At 37.9% G+C, this 23,687-nt stretch overlaps 1 protein-coding gene across 5 annotated transcripts in view; it reads left to right on the forward strand.

Annotated features, from left to right (window-relative positions):
• Nucleotides 1–23,687, forward strand: part of LOC131029433 (allantoinase) — a 275,629-nt gene that overhangs the window by 143,997 nt on the left and 107,945 nt on the right. The gene's annotated exons all lie outside the window — the stretch shown is intronic.

The following is a 23,687-nucleotide window of genomic DNA, read 5'->3' on the forward strand; positions in this document are numbered from 1 at the left end:
TGGCTTCAATTTGAGTCTATCCGGTAGTTGGACATAACTATCCACAACTGACTTGTTTCCCCTTTCTTTCAAAATATCTGAGTGGGACCTACAAGCAGTTTTACAATAAGACAATTTCAGCTTTTTAGAAATTGAATTCCTGGAATTAAATCCAGTTGTGTGCTTTTTCTTGATAAGGCATAAACTTGCAGCATTCAGAGTGTTCTTTGGTCTTTGGTCTCGGTGGTGGACTTCATCTTTGTTCAGCGGCACAGTTCCCAATGTTTGGTTGCTCTTGCGCTCCTGCAGCGCGTTCCCACATCTTTTTTCTTTTCTAGTCTTCAGCGCCTGGCCTTGATTGTGATCCTTCTTTGATGTGCGTTTCAGGTCTTTCTCCTGGTTCTCTAATGACGTCCTGTGACCTGCGAATGATCAATTTCATTTCAATAAATCAATTTGAAAGATTAATTAATTAATTTAACAAAGATTAAAATTTAATGCCTGGAGGGTCATTTGAAAATTTTCCAAGTTTTGATGCTTTACTCCTTCCGTGAATTTAGTTGTTCCTGGCAATTTCGGGCAAGAGGGGCATTCGAAAAGTTTTAAAAACTTTGACATTTTCACCCCTTAATGTTGAATTTTGGGATTTTGGGCACTTCTGCAAACTTTGGGATTTTGGAGTGTTTTGCCAACTTTCACTTTTTAACATTTTGGCTAAAAGGTCCGAATTCGGCCCTTTGGGCACTTTTTGCAAACTTTTCACTTTTCAAATTTTCACTTAAAGGCCCAAATTCGGCCCTTTGGGCACTTTTTTCAAACTTTTCACTTTTCAAATTTTCACTTACAGGCCCAAATTCGGCCCTTTGGGCACTTTTTGCAAACTTTTCACTTTTCAAATTTTCACTTAAAGGCCCAAATTCGGCCCTTTGGGCACTTTTTGCAAACTTTTCACTTTTCAAATTTCACTTAAAGGCCCAAATTCGGCCCTTTGGGCACCTTTTGCAAACTTTTCACTTTTCAAATTTTGGCCCCAAGGTCCGAATTCGGATGACTTAAGTGAAATTCGGACCTCTAGGGGTCTTTTGCAAATTTTGCAAATTTCGGACCTTAAGCCAGTTTTGGGAATTTAACAAATTTTGAAATTTCTCTCAATTTGGCCTGAAAATCCGAAATTCGCCCTTAGAGCGATTTTGGCGATTTTAACTTTCTCCTCGAGAAGTGCAAGCTTGGGCACTTGGGCGAGTTCGTCAACATTGGCACTTTGCATATTTTATCTCCTTTGTATCCCTTGGCGAAAATCGGCATTTCAACGTCATTGCAGGCTTTAACTCTTTCTTCACATTTAGGCGATTTTGTGAGAATTGGGGAGTTTTAAGTTCGCAATATGGTCCTAGAGGCCGAATTTGGTTTTAGCGGCACTTGACCCTTCATATCCCCTTCTTCTTCTGCAAGGACAGAAAGGCACAAACCAAGGGGTCCCTGTCCAAGACGGGGATGGGTGTGCGATTCGCACAACACGCTCATAAAACACCAAAAAACTTGCAATAAGCTAACAATGGTGGCAAATACTGTAGCGATCACTGTAGCGGGCACTGTAGTGATTACTGTAGCAGCACTGAAGCAAATGCTAGTTATTGCAAAAAAAATATTCTTTAGGCTCCATTGTGAATTATGAAGAAATCGACCTCAACAAAGAAATGGGTTTTCATCAAATCTGTCAATTTATATGGGTTTCCATCCTCAAATTTTTAGAACTGAAAGCTAGAAGCTCCCAAAAATTCTCCAAGAGAAAAATAATAAAACCAAGCATGCTGAAAATGAAATCTGAAGAGTCTTTATAACTTTCTTGGGAGAGCTTACACACTTTTCCAGCCAATGTGGGATAAATAGATATACTTTTCTTTTTAATATTCAAGTCTCCAATGCTTTTGGAACTTTTAAATTTTAAATAGCTTTTCCCTTTACTTAAGTTCTATTAGATTTTGCCAAGATCAAGGGCACAATGAAAAGCATAAAGAGAGACAAAAGAATGACAAGAACAAACTGTATTCTCATCAATATGCAAATGATCAACTGGATTCACCAATACAATGAATATGGGCTTGCTTATACAGGCAAGGCCATATGGATATACGAGCACACAATCATGACATGTGGCTCAATGAGAAACAAGGGTTGATAAGAAATACTAGAGGTAGGTAGGAGAAATAATATAATATTCCACAAGAGGTGGATGACCCACCGAATGTGGACTGTAACAGCAAAATAAGACCACAAAAGGTGGAATTTCTCCTACAAGCTATATCCCTATGTGCACACTTCCCTAAGTGTCTCAAATCCAAACTACGAAGAGATGCATTATCCTAAGTTAAGTAAAGTGTAATAATATCCATAATGAATATTTATTTACACCAACAACCTCCCTTAAGTGCAACTTAGGGGAATGAAGACTCAAGTCAACAATGTAAGATGGGTCCCGGCTACAAGACCATGATAGGTACCCATGTACAATATGCAAATGCAAGCAAAACTATGCAATGCAATCTTTCACAAACGGAGAAAGGGAGAAAACCCAGTGGGAAAAAGCTCCCCCCCAAAAGAAAGATGAATGTACAAAAGACTCTCAAAGAAGAAGGACAAAACCTCAAAGAGGAAAAAGTCCCCCCCATAAGAGAGGAAGGAGAAATCAGCTGACCCCCCCTAATGAGACATCCCGCACCCCCAAGAAAGCTCGCAACTGTTGGAACTCACTCTCGGTGAAAGGTTTGGTAAATATGTTAGCAACCTGCTCCGCTGTAGGACAATACTGCAAATCAATGACCTGCTCCTGAATCAGCTCTCGGATATAGTGCATATGGACCTCGATGTGTTTGGTCCGTTGGTGTTGGACTGGGTTCTTCGAGATAGCAATAGCTGATTTGACAATATTTATATATCTATGTTTGTTATTTCCTTCAGCTACAATTTGCGTTTATGCTTATGTGATTGCTGTATACTTGTGTATGTAATCAAATGAGCCGAGTTTGATGATATTATTGTGTCTTTAAGGTGTATTCAATAAAGGGTGTCTGAAACATGTTTTAAATCTTTAAAAATCTCTAAATTTCTTGAGTTTTCACTTTCCCGAGTCCAGCCGAGTCTGGAGCCGAGTCTGACGCCGAGTCCCGAGTCCGAGTCCGAGCCGAGTTCAAGTCCCGTTTCTTTGAATAGCACTCTGATTGTTGCAATGTAGAATTGTCGGCCGTGGAGTGGTGAACCCAAACTCTATGAGAATCTGCTAAAGCCAAATGGTCTTAGCCGTCGCGTTAACAGCTCCTGGATACTCAACCTCAATCGAAGAGAGAGCAATAGCATGTTGCTTCTTGCTCTGCCAACAAATGGGGCCTAAACCAAGGTGAAAACTGTAACCTGAAGTAGACCTATGATCATCAAGATCGGCAGCCCAATCGGAGTCTGTGTAACCAACCAAGCGAAGTCTTGTGCTTGCTGCATAGTGAATCCCATACTGATGTGTACCCAGGATGTAATGAAGGATGTGTTTGTCTGCTTTCCAATGAAGCTCATGTGGTTCCTGCATGAAGCGGGAAACCATGCCAACCGCAAATGAAATATCAGGGCGTGTATGAGTCAAGCAGATGAGACTACCCACAAGCTGACGATACAATGTGGCATCAACTGGTGGAGAAGAGCACCGAGCCTCAAGCTTGACTCCTGAAAGAAAGGGAGTCGGTGCAGGCTTACAATTAGCCATATGAAAGCGTGCAAGTAGATCAAGAGCATACTTGGGCTGCGATAGTGTAATCCCAAAAGGTGACTTTGAAATCTCTATCCCAAGAAAGTAGTGCAAAAGACCTAAGTCAGTCATAGCAAATCTGTCATGCAAAGCAGATTTGACCTTGCTAATGATGGATGCGGTGCTCCCTGTAATGATCAAATCATCAACATAGAGCACAAGTATCAAGTGAGAGTCATCTTGTCGCAAAATGTAGACATTTGGATCGGAATGACACCTGGTGAACCCTACTGAGAGAAGAAAGGAATCCATCTTGGCGTACTAAGCCCTGGGGGCCAGCTTGAGGCCATAGAGAGATTTCCTTAGTCTACAAATCAAGGAAGTATCTTGGATGAAACCCTGTGGCTGCTCCATATAAATCTCCTCATCAAGATCCCCATGAAGAAAGGCACTCTTCACATCCATCTGATGTATAGCCCAACCATGAGCTACAGCAATAGCAAGTGTCAAGCGAATGGAGTTCATCTTGGCTATGGGCGCAAAGGTCTCAGTATAATCAACACCTGGAACCTGAGAGAAACCTTTCGCAACAAGCGGAGCCTTATACTTGTCCACACTACCATCCGCTGCAAACTTGTTTCAATAGATCTACTTACATTGAACCATCTTTCTCCCCTTAGGAAGATGGACTAAATCGCATGTGTTGTTCCTTATCAAGGAACTATACTCTTCCTCCATAGCTTGGTCCCACTCAGGAACCCCTGATGCTTCCCGAAATGTCTGTGGATCGTAAGTGGTAGCAATGAATGCATGTGGAAGATCCTGATGCTGTGATCGAGTCCTCCGTGTATCTGAAGGATCCCCAACAAGAGAACCCGCTGACTCAAGTGTCTGTCGAGCCCAACGAGGTCTAGGTGGAGGTGGAGAATGAGGCTCCTCAACTGCAAGTGGACCTTGCGGAGGTGTAACCCTACAAGTCGGAGTTGAAGAAGTCTCATCATCTGAATCACTAGCATCACTATCCACAATGGAGGAAGGTGGAGGAGGTAGAGAGGCTAAGCTAGGAGAGCTTTCCTCAAAGTGAACACTCCTCTCAATGAACACCTCATATGTCTCAGGATCCATCAATCTATATGCCTTAACACCCTCAGGATATCCAACAAATATGCAAGGCCGACTCTGAGGTTCCAATGCCTCGCGTTTCTGCGAAGGTATGCGAGCCCATGCTGGACACCAGAAGACTCTGAAATGTCTCACAATCAGTTTCCTACCAGCCAAAGCCTCAAAAGGAGTAATACCTTGCAAAGCTTTGTGAGGAACCCGATTCTGGGTGTGTGTGGCACAACTGATAGCCTCTGCCCAAAAGGCGGAATCAAGAGAACGTGCATGTATCATACAGCTAGCCATTTCTTTGAGAGTTCTATTCTTTTGCTCTGCAACTCCGTTCTACTGTGGAGTGTATGCTACAGAATGCTGAAGATCAATCCCCTCAAATGTACAAAAGTCCTCAAGTCTCTTGTTCACATATTCCCTTCCATTATCTGTACGAAGAATCTTGACCACATTCCCGGATTGCTTCTCCACACGAGTCTTGAAGTCCTGAAATCTGTCAAATACTTCACTCTTATGAATGAGAAAGTAGACCCAAGTGAAGCGGGAGTAGTCATCAATGAAGGTGAGGATATAGCGGGCCTTGCTAAATGAAGGTGCTAGAAATGGACCTGCTACATCGCTGTGAACAAGTTGAAGAACTTCCAAATCTCTCCAAGCTTTCCCCTTATCAAACTTCTCCTTGGAATGCTTGCCCATGGAACAACTTGAACATACACCCTCTGAAAAACTGACTCGAGGTAGACCTATGACCATGTCTCTAGTGCTGAGCTGCTAAAGATAGCGGTAGTTGAGGTGACCAAACCGCTCATGCCATAGCTTACTTTCTGAATTTGAATGAGTAAGCAAGGCCCTAGAAGGAGAACTTGGCACAAAGTGGGAGAATGAATAAAGCCTTGAGTTGTCATGACTTGTCCCACTGCTACCAAGGCATCATCATCAAGTTCCTTTATCACAACTGAATCAAGTGTAAACTCAACCTTTTTCCCATTCCCATAGTAAGTGATTTGGTAGATAAAGAGAAGGTTGGTAGACAAGTTAGGAACATAAAGAAGATTCTCAAATGTTCCATCATCCATGTCAATTGAACCTTTCCTTTCAACCTCTACTTGTGTATCATCACCTATGTAAATGTGAGGTACCTTAGATGGCTCCAATGAAGAAAACTGCTCCTTTGTAGAACCCATGTGATAAGAGGCACCCGAGTCAAGTATCCACTGCTGTGAAGAACCTGTTGTAGCCACAAATGCTTGCCCTTTTCCCTTAGACTGTGAGGAAGAGGAAGGCAATGAATCCTTCTTTGTGTAGGCAGATGGCAAGTTGATGTTGTTTTTCTTAAGAAGATTTGTCAACTCATCAACTTGCTTGGTGTGGCATCGATGCTCATCATGACCATACTTCTTGCAATATGCACAAGTTGGTTTATCCTTCTTAGGTGGAGTCCCCTTCTTGAAAGAGGATGAAAAATCGCCTTGTGATGGAGAGGATGATTGTCCTTTTTCCTGTTGTGGCTTTGTCTTAGATTGCTTCTTCTTCTTGTTGGAATCTTTGCTTCGACTCCCTTGACTCCCTTGATTAGCCAGCAAAGCCTTGGACTTTGAAGACTTGAGAAGCCCCATGTTCGACAACTTAGATTGTTCCAATATCAACATTTCTGTGAAAGCATCAAATGAAGGCATAATATAGGAACTCCCCACTGTTAAACGATGAGTTTGGAAGCTAGATACAAATGTTGCATATTCTGGTGCAAGCTTGTCCAACAAGTTGAATATCAACTGAGCATCCTTTTTGTCAATTCCACAATCTTTAAGCTTTTCTCTTAGCTCATTTGCTTTGGTGACATAATCTTGGATTGTATCAAAACTCTTGGGATCCAAGTTGGTGAGCTCATTGTCAATCTTGTAACCTCTGATTTCATCAAATTGACCATACAATTTCTAAAACATACCCCAAGCCTCTTTGATTGTAGTACACTTCTCAATGTGAAAAATGAGGTCATCTAATACATACTTACGCAAAGTTCCAAGAGCCATGCAATTCCTAGTGAGCATTAGGATCAGCCTTAGGATCAAGTTGTGCTGCTATTGTTCCATCTATGTAATGCGTGAGACCTTTTTCCATTAATTTGCTCCATACTTTAATTTTCCATGATGCATAATTATGTGGAGTTAAAGGTGGAAATTTATGAGGACTCATTGCAACAAAAATGAAAGAGCACAAGGAAAGAGAGGCACAATCACACAAGACACCCCCCCAAATTCACTCAATCAAAGAACATCCCCCAAAATGATGATTTGATACTTTATACTTAGTGCGTGTACAATGGGCCACTTGCAAAAATTGGCAAAGTGGACTTCTGATTTCAATTGTACAACTGCCTTAATAAGGCCAAAGAAGACTCAAACTAATAATGCAAGAGATCTAAACTAAGATCCAAGCAAATTACAAGTACCAAGTAGGCCAAATAAGACCAATATCTGAAAGTACAATTTCCACTCAAAATCTCTGAAATCTGATCATAGATTATGAAAGTAGACGAAAAAATATGCACTTTAAAAAAAAATGGCACCTAAAAAGGAGGTCGTATAAGCTCAAACGAAGCCTTTGAAGTTGCAAAATTGAGGATTGGACAGGTACAACTGAGAGAATCCAAAAATTCCGAAAAACCTGTGCACCAAAATCACAAAATAACCACACCACTACGAAGAGCACGAAAAATTAGGCCAAATAAAAAAAAAAATTGCACCCAAAAAGGAGCAAAATTGAGCAAGTTATGAGCCTTCAAAGTTGACCCAAAAATCCAAATTGCTCAACGGAGAGGGGTCTAATTTTTTTTCAAAAAATGTTGACTAGGCGTTGATTGAGCGGTTGACTGTGCGTTGCGGACTGGGCGCTGATTGTGCGCTGTTGACTGAGTAGAAGGTACGGACCCGCAAATTTTTTATTTTTTCAAAAAAATCTTTTTCAAAACTGGAAAAAAAAAATTTCCAGTTTTTTTTTTGAGATCCGAAAATTCCGTACCATACCGCCTAAATTGGACAAAAAATTCCTCCAACACCCAAAATTCGATTTTCACCAAAATAGGTCGAGTTTATACTCGATTTTTATGGAAACGGCCTCCCAGACGCAATGGTGAAGTCAAAAATGCTCTAAGATGCCTCCAAAAAACGCTATCCCTCAAATCCGAAAATAGAAGCCTTCCAAGATGTCTGCAAAAACCAATCAATTGAAGCCCCAATGGCTCTGATACCATGTGAGATTTTGCCAAGATTAAAGGCACAATGAAAAACATAAAGAGAGACAAAAGAATGACAAGAACAAACTGTATTCTCATCAATATGCAAATGAGTAGATAAGAAATGCTAGGGGTAGGTAGAAGAAATAATATAATATTCCACAAGAGGTGGATGACCCACCGAATGTGGAGTGTAACAGCAAAATAAGACCACAAAAGGTGGAATTTCTCCTACAAGCTATATCCCTATGTGCACACTTCCCTAAGTGTCTCAAATCCAAACTACGAAAAGATGCATTATCCTAAGTTAATTTAAGTAAAGTGTAATAATATCCATAATGAATATTTATTTACACCAGCAAGTTCCCACATTAATAAAGTTAAATATTTAATTTAACTTTATAACTTAACTTTATTGTTAAATAAATTAATAATTGCAAGTGATTATTAAAATCCCCATTCAAAATCAACACTATCATCAATAGGTTATTATTCATGAGTTCTCTGTCGATCCAAACCTAGCCTAGCTAACTTACTATAAATAGTAAGTATCCCCAAAACACACCAAAACACCTCAAAATCACTTGCAACTGAAACTATCTGGGCCAAATATCCTCAAGATCCCTTAAATGTCTTGGTTAGCCTACAGGACCATGGAGAAATAGGCTAACGACAACCTCATACAACATGTGCTAGAAAGGGGACATTACACATGCACCAAATTAAGTCACTTCATTAATTTAAATAACATTAAGTTAAATATTTAAATTGACTTTAATAATTTAACACTATTTAAAATAATACCCTTGGACCACTTTACTCGCCAAAATAACATCATCAAATGCATTTACTGACTTACCCAAAATAGTGACATTGGCAACTAACCAAGTTAGTATCAAAACTATCATTTGCTAAATATAGTAAAAATGGACAAATTGTTTGAAACCCCTCTAGAAAGGGTTGTAATTCAATTCTTAACCAACTAAGCTCAGTGCAACATCTATTATCGTTAGATTAGCTAGGTTAAATGATCACCAAACCCCCAGTGAGTTCCCTAACCCTAACTCATTAGCTTATATGAACCTACTAAATAGGCTAACAGTCAACAAGTTGTTAGTTCTTAGGAAAGGGACATTATAGTATTCACACAATCTGCCAAAGAGGTGTTGATAAGGTTGGTTGTGTGGCTTGCTTGCTTTGGACAGCTGGCCACCAATACTTTGGAATTGCATCCATTTAGATAGTTGCGTGGTTGGAAGCATCATATGCTCTCACCTTGCTCACTCTGGGATCTAGGTGATCAAAAAGTGTTGAATACATTGTATTGTTTCTCATTTTAGTCGAAATAATTTTCAAAAATAAAAATAGGGTGTCTATTAAAACACACCATGCATTGCAAAAGTAAATAGGGTGTAATGTAGCACCAATGTGAATGATGCTTGGAGGATTGGCATGTTCATGATGACTGCTTATGCAAGGTCCTATATGAGGAGGTCTAGGGATATGCCTTCTTCATAGCTATATTAACATACATAAATCAGGTAAAAAACTAATAAAGCATGATAATAAATTTCCCTTTTTAACCAGCATCCTAACTTAGTGATAATTAAGCAAAACAACACCTACTAAATCTCTCTCCTTTGGTCCATGGTTAAACATCATAACATCATTTGCTTGCATTAACATTTAGATTGGCAAGAGATAGAGAAAGGAGGGCAATTTCCACATGAATGAAACACAATTATAGTAAGCATAAACACCATCTCCTTTCTTTTAAGAAAAGATAATTTATAGGAAGTTTCAAGAGAAATGATTATATTACTAAAGCACATACATTCAACAGTATAAGTAGATTCAATCAAAGAGGTTCTTTCAAGAATGTAAGTTGACAAGAGAGAGAGAGAGAGAGAGTAATTTCACTCATTGGAGCACAAAGTTTAAGCCTTCCATTCAACAAGAGATAATGTTAGGATAACCGGTGAACAACTGAGAGAGGGGGGGGGGGGGGTGAATCAGTTGTTAACAGTTATAACATTTAATCCACAATACAACCTTAAACCAGAGCACATAAACATTCAAATACCGGTAAAGTAGAAACAGATGTCGGTAGACACAAATACCGGTAAACAATGTAACTCAACAATTAAACAGATAATCAATGCAAAGCAACCATACCACATAACACCATGATTTGTATGTGGAAGACCCGGAAAGGGAAAAACCACGGTGGGAAGCCTACCCACAGTCAGATGATACTTTTGCAGAAAGTACGTGATACAATGAGGGGCCTGCACATGCAGGAAGGCACACTACCTAGAGCGTACTGTTCATTACAAAAAGTCTCACTGACTACAGAGTTTAAAACCACCTCAAGATAAATGGACAACAATCCAATAAAGTGAGCTGTCGGAGATAGCATCTACCATGCCTGATTACAGTCCTTGTTAAGCTTAATACCGGAGGCCTTTGACCTCTTCCTTAATCCCAATTCGATCACCTATGATTGACCAAATCTCCTTCGCATATGATATTGCATTCCAAGACCACGATACATAATCCCCATGATCTACAATGAGATCTTACATCATTTTATACAAACCCTAAGACCTAAACCAATTAGGTCGGCCACCTAAAAGATATTACAATAAGATCATTACATAATTCCATATTACAATGATATGCCATGTCAGCTTACGACCAAAACAACAATAACAAATCCATAAATCCTCCTAAAACATCCCGGTAATGTGTAGAGTACACGTTATCATGATACCGGTCCATAACCTAGATAGGTACCGGACCTATTTTGGGTCCACCACGCCAAAGCAATGTCTTCAAGCAGTTGAAGAACGATCAAAGAACATCTTCAGCATCTTGAAATTCATCTAGAAGCCGCACCAACACCACTCATGCATCCTATCATGATTCCTTAGTGAAAGCTCTGCTGGTAAAGCCTTAAACCAATGCCAGTAAGGGTTTACAAGAGTGTATGATAGTATCCAATACCAATCCAATACCAACTGACCAAAACATGCTCCAGAAGCACGTATCACATGTAACCAATCACATTCCATAGATCCAAAATATGTCGGAAGTGTCCAACAGATAATCTCTTCTGTCGGTAACACTAGATCTTCAATCGGTAAACAAAACCTGTCTGCTGGTAACCATCCATAACTGCTAGTGTTGACATCAATGACAAAACATCAATGCAACACATAATCAATTCATCCGTAATGCCAACAATCTTCCCCTTTGGCATTGATGGCAACACTAGATGTGAAAAACATCTAAGTACCAAGAAGTGCCAAATAAGTCTCCCGCTGTGGAAGACAACCAACAATCTCTGTGAATGATATCTCTTGTAAAGTTCTGAATAAATCTCTCCCCCTAATGTATACAACTCCTTTTTCTTTATTTTCACATCAATATCTCTCCCCCTTTGACATCAATGCCAGAAATCTGACAAAAATATCAAAGCAATAATGTAAACCTCAAAGCTGACTACTCCCCCATAGTAGTAGCACCACTCATCAGTGCCAGAATGATTAATGTCTCTGATAATGCATACCGGACTGATGACAAACTTCATCAATCAAGTCTCTGTTGGAGGGGCAGAAACCCCTAACTTGTCTCTGAAATACTCAAATGATTCCTTAGACAACGGTTTAGTGAATATGTCTACAATCTGTTCTTTAGTGTTCACATAAACCAATTTGATTTCCTTTTCTTCTACCTTGTCCTTCAGAAAGTTGTACTTTATTGATATATGCTTAGTCTTAGAGTGAAATACCGGATTTTTAGACATGTCAATAGCTATAGAGTTATCACAGTAGATAACTATCGGTTCACTACAATTTACCCTGATATCCTTCAACATTTGCTTCATCCACAAGACTTGAGTGCAATTAGTTGCTGCTGCAACATACTCAACTTTTGCAGTAGATAAAGAAATGCATGACTGTTTTTTGCTGATCCATGAAACCAGTTTCTTTCCAAGAAAGAAAGCTCCACCAGAAGTGCTCTTCCTGTCATCAGTATCACCTACCCAATCTGAGTTAGTATATGCACATAAAGTGAAATCATCATTTTTGGAATACCATAGGCCATATTCTGTTGTTCCTTGTAAATACCGGAATATTCTCTTTACTGCACATTCATGATTTTCTTTAGGATTACTTTGATATCTTGAAACAATACTTACTGCATTCATAATATCAGGTCTAGTCTGAGTTAGATATAACAGACCACCAATCATAGACATATACCTTGTCGGATTTACCGGTGTAGAAGTATCCTTGATAGATAATTTCTCACTTGTCACCATAGGAGTACTTACCGGTTTGGAATTATCCATACCAAACTTTTTCAACAATTTCTTCAGATACTTAGTTTGACAGATAAAAATGCCTTTGTTAGTTTGAGTAATCTGCAAACCTAAGAAAAATTTCATCTCACTAATCATTGACATTTCAAATTCATTCTTCATGTTGGTAGCAAATTCCATGCACAATTTATCTTCTCCTCCAAAAATGATATCATCAACAAATACTTCAATAATCAGATTATCATCAACAATGATCTTATAATATAAATTACTATCAGCACTGCCTTTAGTAAAACCAAGCTTCAAAATATATTTATCCAACCTTGCATACTAGGCTCTAGGAGCTTGTTTCAAACTATATAAAGCTTTCTTCAATCTGCAAACCATATCTTTATCATTTGTCAGTGAAAATCCATCAGGCTCATCAATGTATGCTTCTTCCTCAAGCTCACCATTCAAAAATGCACATTTAACATCCATTTGATAAACCTTATAGTTCTTATAAGCTGCATAGGCAAGAAATAGTCTAACAGCTTCAATTCTAGCTACAGGTGCAAGTGTCTCACCATAATCAATTCCTTCGATTTGAGAATATCCTTTACAAACCAATCTAGTCTTGTTTCTTACAACTTGACCATCATCATTTAGTTTATTCATAAAAACCCATTTAGTTCCAATAACATTCTTATTTTTAGGCCGGGGAACTAAAGACCAAGTCTCATTTTTCTCTATCTGATCTAATTCATCTTCCATAGCCTTTAACCAATGTTTATCTTTACAAGCTTCAATAATAGTTGCCGGTTCAATTTGAGAAATAAGACATACCTCTTCATTAGCCAGTTTCCTTCTAGTCATAACTCCCTTGTTCCTATCTCCAATGATTTGATCTTCAGAATGGTTTAATCTTACATACCTCGGTGTCTTTTGAACTTCAGGTTCACTGCTCTGATCATCAGTCAGTTGAATTTTCTGATAGTGCTAGTGTAACTGTCTCAACTTCCTGTACCGGTTGAGGCATTGCCGGTTCAGTTATGATCATTTCCACTGTCGGTTCCTTGTCGTATGATATAGAATGATTTCTGTATTGCTCATCCACTTTCACATTAGCACTCTCAACAATTTTTTGTAATCTTTTATTATAACATCTATATGCTTTGCTCTGAATTGAGTATCCAAGAAATATCCCTTCATCACATCTAGGATCAAACTTTCCAATTGAATCATCTCTTTTGATATAGCATTTACTTACAAAAATTCTGAAATATTTAACAATAGGTGTATGTCCAAACCATAGTTCATAAGGGGTCTTACCGGTTTCACCTTTGATGTGAACTCTGTTGAATGTGTAAACTGCTGTACTCATAGCTTCTCTCCAGTAGATATGAGGCAATTTGGCTTCCATCATCATAGATCTTGTTGCATCCAAAATGGTTCCGTTCTTTCTTTCCACTACTCCATTTTGCTGAGGAGTCTTAGGTGTAGATAGCTGTCTCCTAATTCCATTTGTCTCACAATAACTGTTAAATTCATGAGAAGTGAACTCACCTCCTTGATCTGATCTTAGACATTTGATTTTCAATCCAGTTTCAGTTTCAACCTTCGCTTTAAAGATCTTGAATTTCTCAAAAGCTTCAAACTTCTCCCTTAGAAAAGTCACCCACATCATTCTAGAATAGTCATCAATAATCAACATGAAATACCTATCACCTTGAAAGCTTCTAGTCCTTGCTGGACCGCATAAGTCAGTATGAATCAAATCAAGTACATCATTAGATTTATCATGTATGCTCTTAAAAGAACTTCTAACTTGCTTACCCAATTGACATTCCTTACATACCGGATTATGAGGCTTCATAATCTTAGGTATATCTCTAACTGCCTTAGTTGAACTGATCTTAACAATACAATCAAAATTAACATGACACAACCTCTTATGCCATAACCAGCTCTCATCAATGTGAGCAATTAAGCATGTCTTATTACCAGTGTTCAAGTGGAAGATATTACTTCCTCTCTGAATACCGGTTGCAATCTCCAAACCAGTCTTGTTAATGATTTTGCATTTTCTATCTTTAAACTGAAGTTGGAAACCCTTATCAACCAATTGACCAACACTCAAAAGATTATCTTTAAACCTTCTACATAATAGACATTATCAGTATTATGCTTGCCATCCAAAGAAATAATACCTCTACCTTTGATCATACATGCCTTGTTATCTCCAAATCTGACTTGACCGCCATTGTATTCTTGCAGGGACAAAAATTTCTCTTTATTTCGAGTCATATGATGTGAGCATCCACTACCAATTATCCATTCCTCCTTATCTTCAACTTTTGCTGCCAGGGCCTTTTCTTCATTCTTGATATCCAATTTCGGTTCATCTTCCTTCAAAGCATAGAACACCCATTCCTTTCCATTGTCGGACCCACTAGTAGAGTCTTCTGCCGGTTCATCTCCAGAGTCATCAGTTACTCCTTCCTCATTTGCTATGTAGCATTGTTTACTTTTCTTGAATCTATATCTTTTCTGGTTAGGCTTAAAAGATTTCTTAACTCTTTCCTCAAACCTTGCATTCCTTTCAGGACATCTAGATGCAAAATGACCAATTTTATTACATGCAAAACATTTAAAAGGTGTTTTTCCTTCATACTTATTTCCAATTGGTCCTTTAGGTATTCTTCTAGCAAATAAGTCTTCAAGTTGCTCAAGTTCTTCATCTTCTTTCCTCATGTCTTCCAATTCTTTTGCATATAGGGCTTTCCAATCACTTTTGTCGGTAGATGACGATGATGCATGAAAAACAGGTTCAGACTTTACAGCTCCCGAAGATCCAACTTCTTCAAGCTCAAAAGCAGATAATTTCCCAATCAGAATGTCTTTGTTAACTGAATTGTTTGCCATTGTTCTTAACTCATTAGTTGTAGTTGCCTTCATCTTGTAAGCCGGTGGAAGGGCTCTCAAGAGTTTGGAAACTATTTCATCTTCACTTAGAAATCCTCCACAACATTGAATTCCTATAACAATCTCATTTACTCTTTCCATAAATACAACAATTCTCTCATTATCTTCCATTTTCAAGTTTTCATATCTTACGCAGTAGCCTTCAAGTTTAGCAATTTTGACAGTAGGGTCACCTTCATTCAGAGTTTGCAATTTGTCCCACATAACCTTTGCCGATGATTTATTAGTCAATCCCATGATCTGCTGATCAGTAAGTGCACACAAGAGGGCTTCTCTAGCTCTGCAATCATTTTCAATATTCTTATCCAAGTCTGCAGGAGCAGGATTGCCAGATGCCAGATCATAAGGTGTGTATCCTTTCTCAGTGATCTCCCAAATATCCTTGCCAAGACATCTAAGATGAGTCTCCATTCGAATTTTCCATATCCCATAATTTGTTCCATCAAGCTTAGGTATTTCTCTTCTGAAAATAGTTGTTGGTGGATTAGAAGTGTTAGTTGCCATAGGATCTACCTCAAGCGGTTAAGCTTCTGCAAAAGAGGACCAAAGCTCTGATACCAATTGTTAGGATAACAGGTGAACAATTGAGAGGGTGGGGGGGGGGGTGGCAGGGTGAATCAGTTGTTAACAATTATAACATTTAATCCACAATACAACCTTAAACTGGAGCACATAAACATTCAAATACCGGTAAAGCAGAAATAGATGCCGGTAGACACAGATACCAGTAAACAATGTAAGTCAACAATTAAACAGATAATCAATGCAAAGCAACCATACCACATAACACCATGATTTGTACGTGGAAAACCCGGAAAGGGAAAAACAACGGTGGGAAGCCTACCCACAGTCAGATGATACTTTTGCAGAAAGTATGTAATACAATGAGGGGCCTGCACATGCAGGAAGGCACACTGCCTAGAGCATACTGCTCATTACGAAAGAGTCTCACTGACTACAGAGGTTAAAACCACCTCAAGATGACAACAATCCAATAAAGTGAACTACCGGAGATAGCATCTACCATGCTTGCTCATAGTCCCGGATAAACTCAATACCAGAGGCCTTTGACCTCTTCCTTAATCCCAATTCGATCACCTATGATCGACCAAATCTCCTTCGCATATGATATTGCATTCCAAGACCACGATACATAATCCCCATGATCTACAATGAGATCTTACATCATTTTATACAAACCCTAAGACCTAAACCAATTAGGTCGGCCACCTAAAAGATATTACAATAAGACCATTACATAATTCCATATTACAATGATATGCCATGTCGGCTTAAGACCAAAACAACAATAACAAATCCATAAACCTTCCTGAAACATCCCGGTAACATGTAGAGTACATGTTGTCATGATACCGGTCCATAACCTAGATAGGTATCGGACCTATTCTGCGTCAACCACGCCAAAGCAATGTCTTCAATCAATTGAAGCACGATCAAAGATCTTCTGCATCCTGAAATTCATCTAGAAGCCGCACCAACACCACTCATGCATCCTGTCAGGATTCCTCAGTGAAAGCTCTGCCAGTAAAGCCTTAAACCAATGCCGATAAGGGTTTACAAGAGTGTATGATAGTATCCAATACCAAGTCAATACCAACTGACCAAAACATGCTCCAGAAGCACGTATCACATGTAACCAATCACATTCCATAGATCCAAATATGTCGGAAGTGTCCAACAGATAATCTCTTCTGTCGGTAACACTAGATCTTCAACCGGTAACCAAAACCTGTCTGCCAGTAACCATCCATAACAACTAGTGTTGACATCAATGACAAAACATCAATGCAACACATAATCAATTCATCCATAATGCCAACAGATAAGAGGTAGAAGGGAAAATGATTTCATTACCAAGCTATACACATTTATTTTGATAGATTCAATAATAACTGCTCAAACAGTTACTTAAGACTATTTTATTTTGCTACTTTCAAGTATGCTAAAACATGTGTGTGTGTGTGTTCTTTCATTTATTTCATTGCCTCAAATTATGCATCATAAGCATCATTTTAGACTAGAACTTCTAGATATTTGGCTAACCATACCAAATTACTTTTTCTTTGAGATTCAATTTAAAACAAATAGGCAATGAGAATTAACTGATAAAGGGATGCTCCAACACCTACAATCTGTTACACTTGATATGCATTGGAGAAACATTGGAAATTATAACAATTGACGAACACTACAAATATATTTTTATAGTGCTCTTTGTGATGAGTGTTAAGGAATCTAGATTAGAGATAGAGAAAACAATAGTCTAATACTATATAGTAAGAACAAACTTTTGATGAGATCACTGATATGAATATATTGACCACCGATGTATATATATAATTCTGTCAATTAATCTTTTATGAATATCATCGACTGCTTGCTGGATCATGAAATTGCCACTGTTATTGATGTCATACCTAGCAAGTGTCGATGTCGTTGTATATGTATAGAGGTGAAAGGTCATGTCCACGTAGGGGCATGACTTCTACGTGGCTTATGCCACGTAGAGTCATGTCCCTACGTGAACATGACTCTTCGTATGCTTTTAGTCACCGTTATGGTTATTAGTTATGCATCAACACATTTACGGTGCTCGATACTATCGGGTTTAATACTACTTCGACTTTGACTTCGACTGTCATCGTTATATATTTTGACTTCGATAGTCATTGGGTTTAATCTGTCGTAGGCAATCGGTAACATGTTAATATTACTATCAATTAATATATATGTGATAAATATGTATAGATATATGTATATGTATATGTATATGTATATGTGTGTGTCTATATATATATATATATTTTTGTATATATATGTATATATGCATATATATATATATGTATATATATTGCTTACTTCAATCTGAATGAGGCTACATCCTTAACACTCCCTGTTAGCAAAAGAGGATTGAATTTCATAATTAAGTTTAAGGAACAACATTCTAGATATATATATATTCATTTGGCATGATCGTTTACATTCACTTAGTAATGCTTACTAGTGAAATACTTCATATCCCAGAGAGATATGGATTATCTGATATCCAACACTCTGGGACAACAACTACATGAAGTCTTATCAAATAACAACCTTGATCCTAGTGACAACTGTAAAATTGTTATTATCACAGATGCAATAATTTTAGTATCATGACATCCGGCACATTCCAGGACAGCAAATTAATGTAGTGAATCATGATGTGATTGTTATCATAATTTCCGACACATTTTGGAAAAACACTTAATGACAACAAATCAATAACTCAACATAACAAATTTAGTATCAAGATTTCCGGTACATTTCGGGACAGCAACTTAATGTAGTCAATCTTGATAACATATCAGGCTATTGTGGAGGTCGTCACCTTACAATAGCGATCTTACACATACATCACATGAAAGATCGTCACCTTTCATGACATAACACATATATGCAATATTGCATCCAAGATATTCATGAATATATCAAATTACATATGATTAAGATTCAATATCAGAAATTTCATTTATAATTTAGTCATACCAAGTTTACCTCTAAAGTACTCCACTTTCAACTTTGCAAGAGGTTTGGTGAATATGTCGGCACTTTGCTCTTCAGTGCTGATGTAGGTCAATATGATAACATCTCTGTCTACCATATCTCTTATGTAATGGTAAGGGATTTCTATATGCTTGGATCGATTATGGAAAACTGGATTTACAGAAAGTTTGATGCAGCTTTGATTATCACAATGAATCACAGTGGGGTTCAGGGGCTTCCCAAATAGTCCATCTAGCAATTTCCTTAACCACACTGCTTCACGAGCTCCCATGGAGGCAGCCATATATTCGGCTTCAGTGGAACTCTGAGCAACTGCTGACTGTTTTCTGCTAAACCAGGATATCATAGCCGATTCAAGACTATAACAACACCCCGTTGTACTGTTACGATCAATGGAACTGCCTACCCAGTCGGAATTCGAATACCCTTGGAGTTGTATCTCAACATTTTTATACTTCAGGCCAAGTCCAATAGTACCACGCAAGTATCTCAGAATATGCTTAGCAGCCATTAGGTGAATTTTCTTGGGTTCGCACATGAAATGACTTAACACATTAGTAGCGTAACAAATATCAGGGCAAGTGTTTACCAGGTACATAAGAGATCCAATAATTTGTCTATACTATGTAGGATCTATAGGTTTTGAATCTACTGCTTCACTTTTGAGCTTATGAAGATTTGTTTCCATTGGAATGGATAGAGGTTTACAATCTATCATACCAAATTTGGTCAGGATATCAGTGGTGTATTTTCCTTGATTTAGGAAAATATAATTCTCTTTTTGCCATACTTCTAGACCCAAAAAATAGTGCAGTAGACCTAGATCCTTCATATCGAATTCAACCACAAGATCTTGTTTGCATTTTGCAATGAGATGACCTTCTCCTATTATCAACAAGTCATCAACATAGAGAACAAGTATTAACATGTCACCATCCGATATTTTGAAGTATATGTTAGAATCTGCTTCATTTTTGGAATATCCTAGCTTGGAGAGATAACTATCTATCCTTTCGTACCATGCCCTGGAAGCTTGCTTAAGGCCGTAGAGATCTTTTTTTAGTCTACACACATAGAGATTTTTATCATGTGTAGCAAAGCCTTCAGGTTGTTCTATATATACTTCTTCCTAATAACACCATTCAAAAATGCGGTCTTTACGTCCATTTGATGTATCTTCCACCCTTTGGACGCTGCAATGGCAATAATGGTTCTTACAGAAGTATACCGGGCAACTGGAGCAAATGTCTCTTCGTAATCAATTCCAGCCTTTTGAGAAAACCCCCTGGCAACGAATCTGGCTTTGTGTTTTTCAATACTACCATCTGGTGCATATTTGATTTTGAATAACCACTTTGAAGAGACAACTGATTTGTCTTTTGGTCTAGGTACAATGTCCCAGACATCATTTTTTAAGATTGATTGTTATTCCTCAACCATTGCATCTTTCCAAACTTGACATGTTAAAGCCTCTTCAACATTTGATGGTTTAGATTTTGTAAGCTCGGTCATGAGTGCAACATAGCATGATTGACTTCTTGTTTTCTTATTCTCTTTGAAGATTTCATCAGGTTCCACATTATTTTCTTCAATCATCTTTCTTGCCCATAGTGGTCTTTTCTTCTTGTTAGGATTTTCAGCATTCTCAAAATTAGATGATTGAAGTTCATGATTTTCTATGCTATTCTCCTTCTAATTCTCAATTGTAAGATTTTCATCTGATTTTGTGGTTAGATCATCTTCTGCACTTAGAGAGAGTTTATAAGCAGCATCTTCTTCAAATTTGACATCTCTACTAATTTCAATAGATCTTCGTCCTGGAATATAGACTCTGTATCCTTTAGTGGTTTCACTGTAGCCAACAAATATGCCTTTCTTCCCGGAGGGTTCTAGTTTGGTTCTCTTTTCTTTAGGAACATGAATATACACGTAGCAAACAAAGATTCTTAGATGGCTTAAATCCGGTTTATTCCCTGTAAAGGCTTCTTCAGGTGTTATATTCTCTAGGATTGAATGAGGGCATCTGTTTTGAATGTGCACAGCTGTATTTGAGGCTTCAGCCCAGAATGAGATATGTAGATTTTGATCATGCATCATGGCTTTAGCGGCTTCGATGATGGTTCTGTTTTTCCTTTCTGCGACTCCATTCTGTTGAGGATTATAAGGTACTGTACACTCCCTCTTAATCCCAACAAAAATGCAAAATTCTTTAAAATTTTCAGAGATATATTCACCCCCATTATCTGATCTTTTTGATTTTCCACTAAGGCTTTAAATTCTTTGAATTTCAATAACACTTCATTTGATTCTTTGAGTTTTATGAAATAGATCCAATTTTTCCTAGAGTAATCATCAACAAATATCACGTAATACAAAAATCCCCCTAGTGATGGTAATGACATTGGACCACACAAATCAGTGTGGACAAGTTCTAGTACAACTTTTGATTTGTGTTCACTTGAGGGAAAGGACCCTTTTGAGTTCTTCCCTAGAGCACATCCTTTACAAGTTCCAACATGATCAGATTTTAGATTGGGTAATCCTGTGGTGATCTTTCCTATAGAAGGCAGGGCACTGAATCAAAGATGTCCTAATCTTCTATGCCAAATTTCATTAGAATTTGATGCTTCATGATTTAGTGCTTGTTTTTGAGTATTACATAGTTTGTATAAACTACCATCTCTAGATCCTATAGGAATAGCATTCTTTATGTTAGAATTTTTAGGCTAGAGTAGAACTTTATCTTCATGGAAGGTGACACGATATCCTTGATCAGCTAGTCCTGAAATAGAGACTAAATTCCTTTTGATACCTAGTACAAAAAGAACATCTTTCAATTGTAATGTAACTCCTTTTCTTAATTGAATTGAGCAAGTCCCAATTCCTTTCACTGGATAGGTAGAATTGTCTCCTATTGTAACTTCTTCAGTTGAGTGCCCTTCAAAGGTTTCGAATTGATCTCTAAATCCGGTTATGTGTCGTGATGCTCCACTATCGATTATCCACATATGTTTGTTTGAGTTTAGTTCGCTTGATAAGGCTAAGAAGAATAGAGGATTCTCTACTTCCTTGACTTCAGCTATGGTTGCTTGAGCTTTCTTTCTTTCTGGGCAGAACTTGTGAGTGTGTCCAAATTTATCACACCTGTAGCATTGAATCTTGGAGAAGTCTCTGCTTTTGTGATTATTTCCTCTCTTCCATTTGAACTTCCTTTTCTTCCCTTTGTTGCTTGTGTTAGCATGTAGTGCTTGAATTTCTCCCTCTTTGTTTCGACCCATCCCTCTTGTAATTAGTCGAGATTCTTCTTGAGTGCAATCATTCTTGAGTTGATCGAATTTCAGTAGTGTCGGTCGAGCACTAATGCCTTGAATAAAGGATTCCCAACTGGAGGGTAATCCCTTAAGTGCTATTAGAGATAGCTCCATATCATCTACATTATTTCCAATAGTTGACAATTGGTCTTTCAACTCTGAAATCCTCATGAAATAGGATGTGATTGTTTCTCCTTTGTTCATGTAGATATGCATTAATTGCTATTTTAAAGTGAGCAATCTGCTTGCATTATTTATTTCATATGAATTTTAAATGGTCTTGAACATATCATAAGCCGTAGTTAGTTTTGATATGGTTGGAAGAATGTGATCTTTAACAACATCAATTATTATTTTCTTAGCCTTGTTGTTGTGTCTTTTCTAGGTTGTTTTCTCTGGTTCGTCTTCGAGCATCTTTGTATCTTCTTCTATGTGTGCATCTAGTTTGAGTTCTTGAAGAATTGCTATTATTCGAATTCTCCATGAGACAAAGTTGGATGTGCCTTCGAGTCTATCCTCCACTCTAACACTGTTCACCATTATTGTTCTTCCTTTGATTCTGAATGCAAGTCTGAATTTTAATTAAAAATGTCACTATCTTTTATTTATTTCTCTACCAACTTGGCTCTGATACCATGTTAAGGAATCTAGATCAGAGATAGAGAAAACAATAGTCTAATACTATATAGTAAGAACAGACTTTTGATGAGATCACTGATATGAATATATTGACCACCGATGTATATATATAATTCTGTCAATTAATCTTTTATGAATATCATCGACTGCTTGCTGGATCATGAAATTGCCACTGTTATTGATATCATACCCAGCAAGTGTCGATGTCGTTGTAATGTATAGAGGTGAAATGTCATGTCCACGTAGGGGCATGACTTCTACATGGCTTATGCCACGTAGAGTCATGACTCTACATGAACATGACTCTTCGTATGCTTTTAGTCACCGTTATGGTTATTAGTTATGCATCAACACATTTACGGTGCTCGATACTATCGGGTTTAATACTACTTCAACTTCGACTGTCATCGGATAATGCAACGATGACAGTCACTATATATATATTTCGACTTCGACAGTCATTGGGTTTAATCTGCCGTAGGCAATTGGTAACATGTTAATATTGCTATCAATCAATATATATAATGTGATGTAGCCTCATTCGGATTGAAGCAAGCGATATATATATTTATATATATATATATAGGCTACATCCTTAACAATGAGTTCATTACATTGCCATGGGTGGCAAACTGTGAAGTGCTGTGGTGAACTGCCATTTACTGTGGTTGTGACACAAATTGCTGTGGAGAATGCTGTGTTCACAAGGGTAGGGCCTTTTGATACTATGACAAGCGTGTGTTTGCCATAGAGAACACTCCAACTGCTGTCATGAGCATGCATTTTCTGTCTATGACAAAGTCACAAATGCTTCCCTATTATAGG

This window comes from Cryptomeria japonica, chromosome 4 (assembly GCF_030272615.1).
Source record: "Cryptomeria japonica chromosome 4, Sugi_1.0, whole genome shotgun sequence".
Taxonomy (NCBI): Eukaryota; Viridiplantae; Streptophyta; class Pinopsida; order Cupressales; family Cupressaceae; genus Cryptomeria; species Cryptomeria japonica.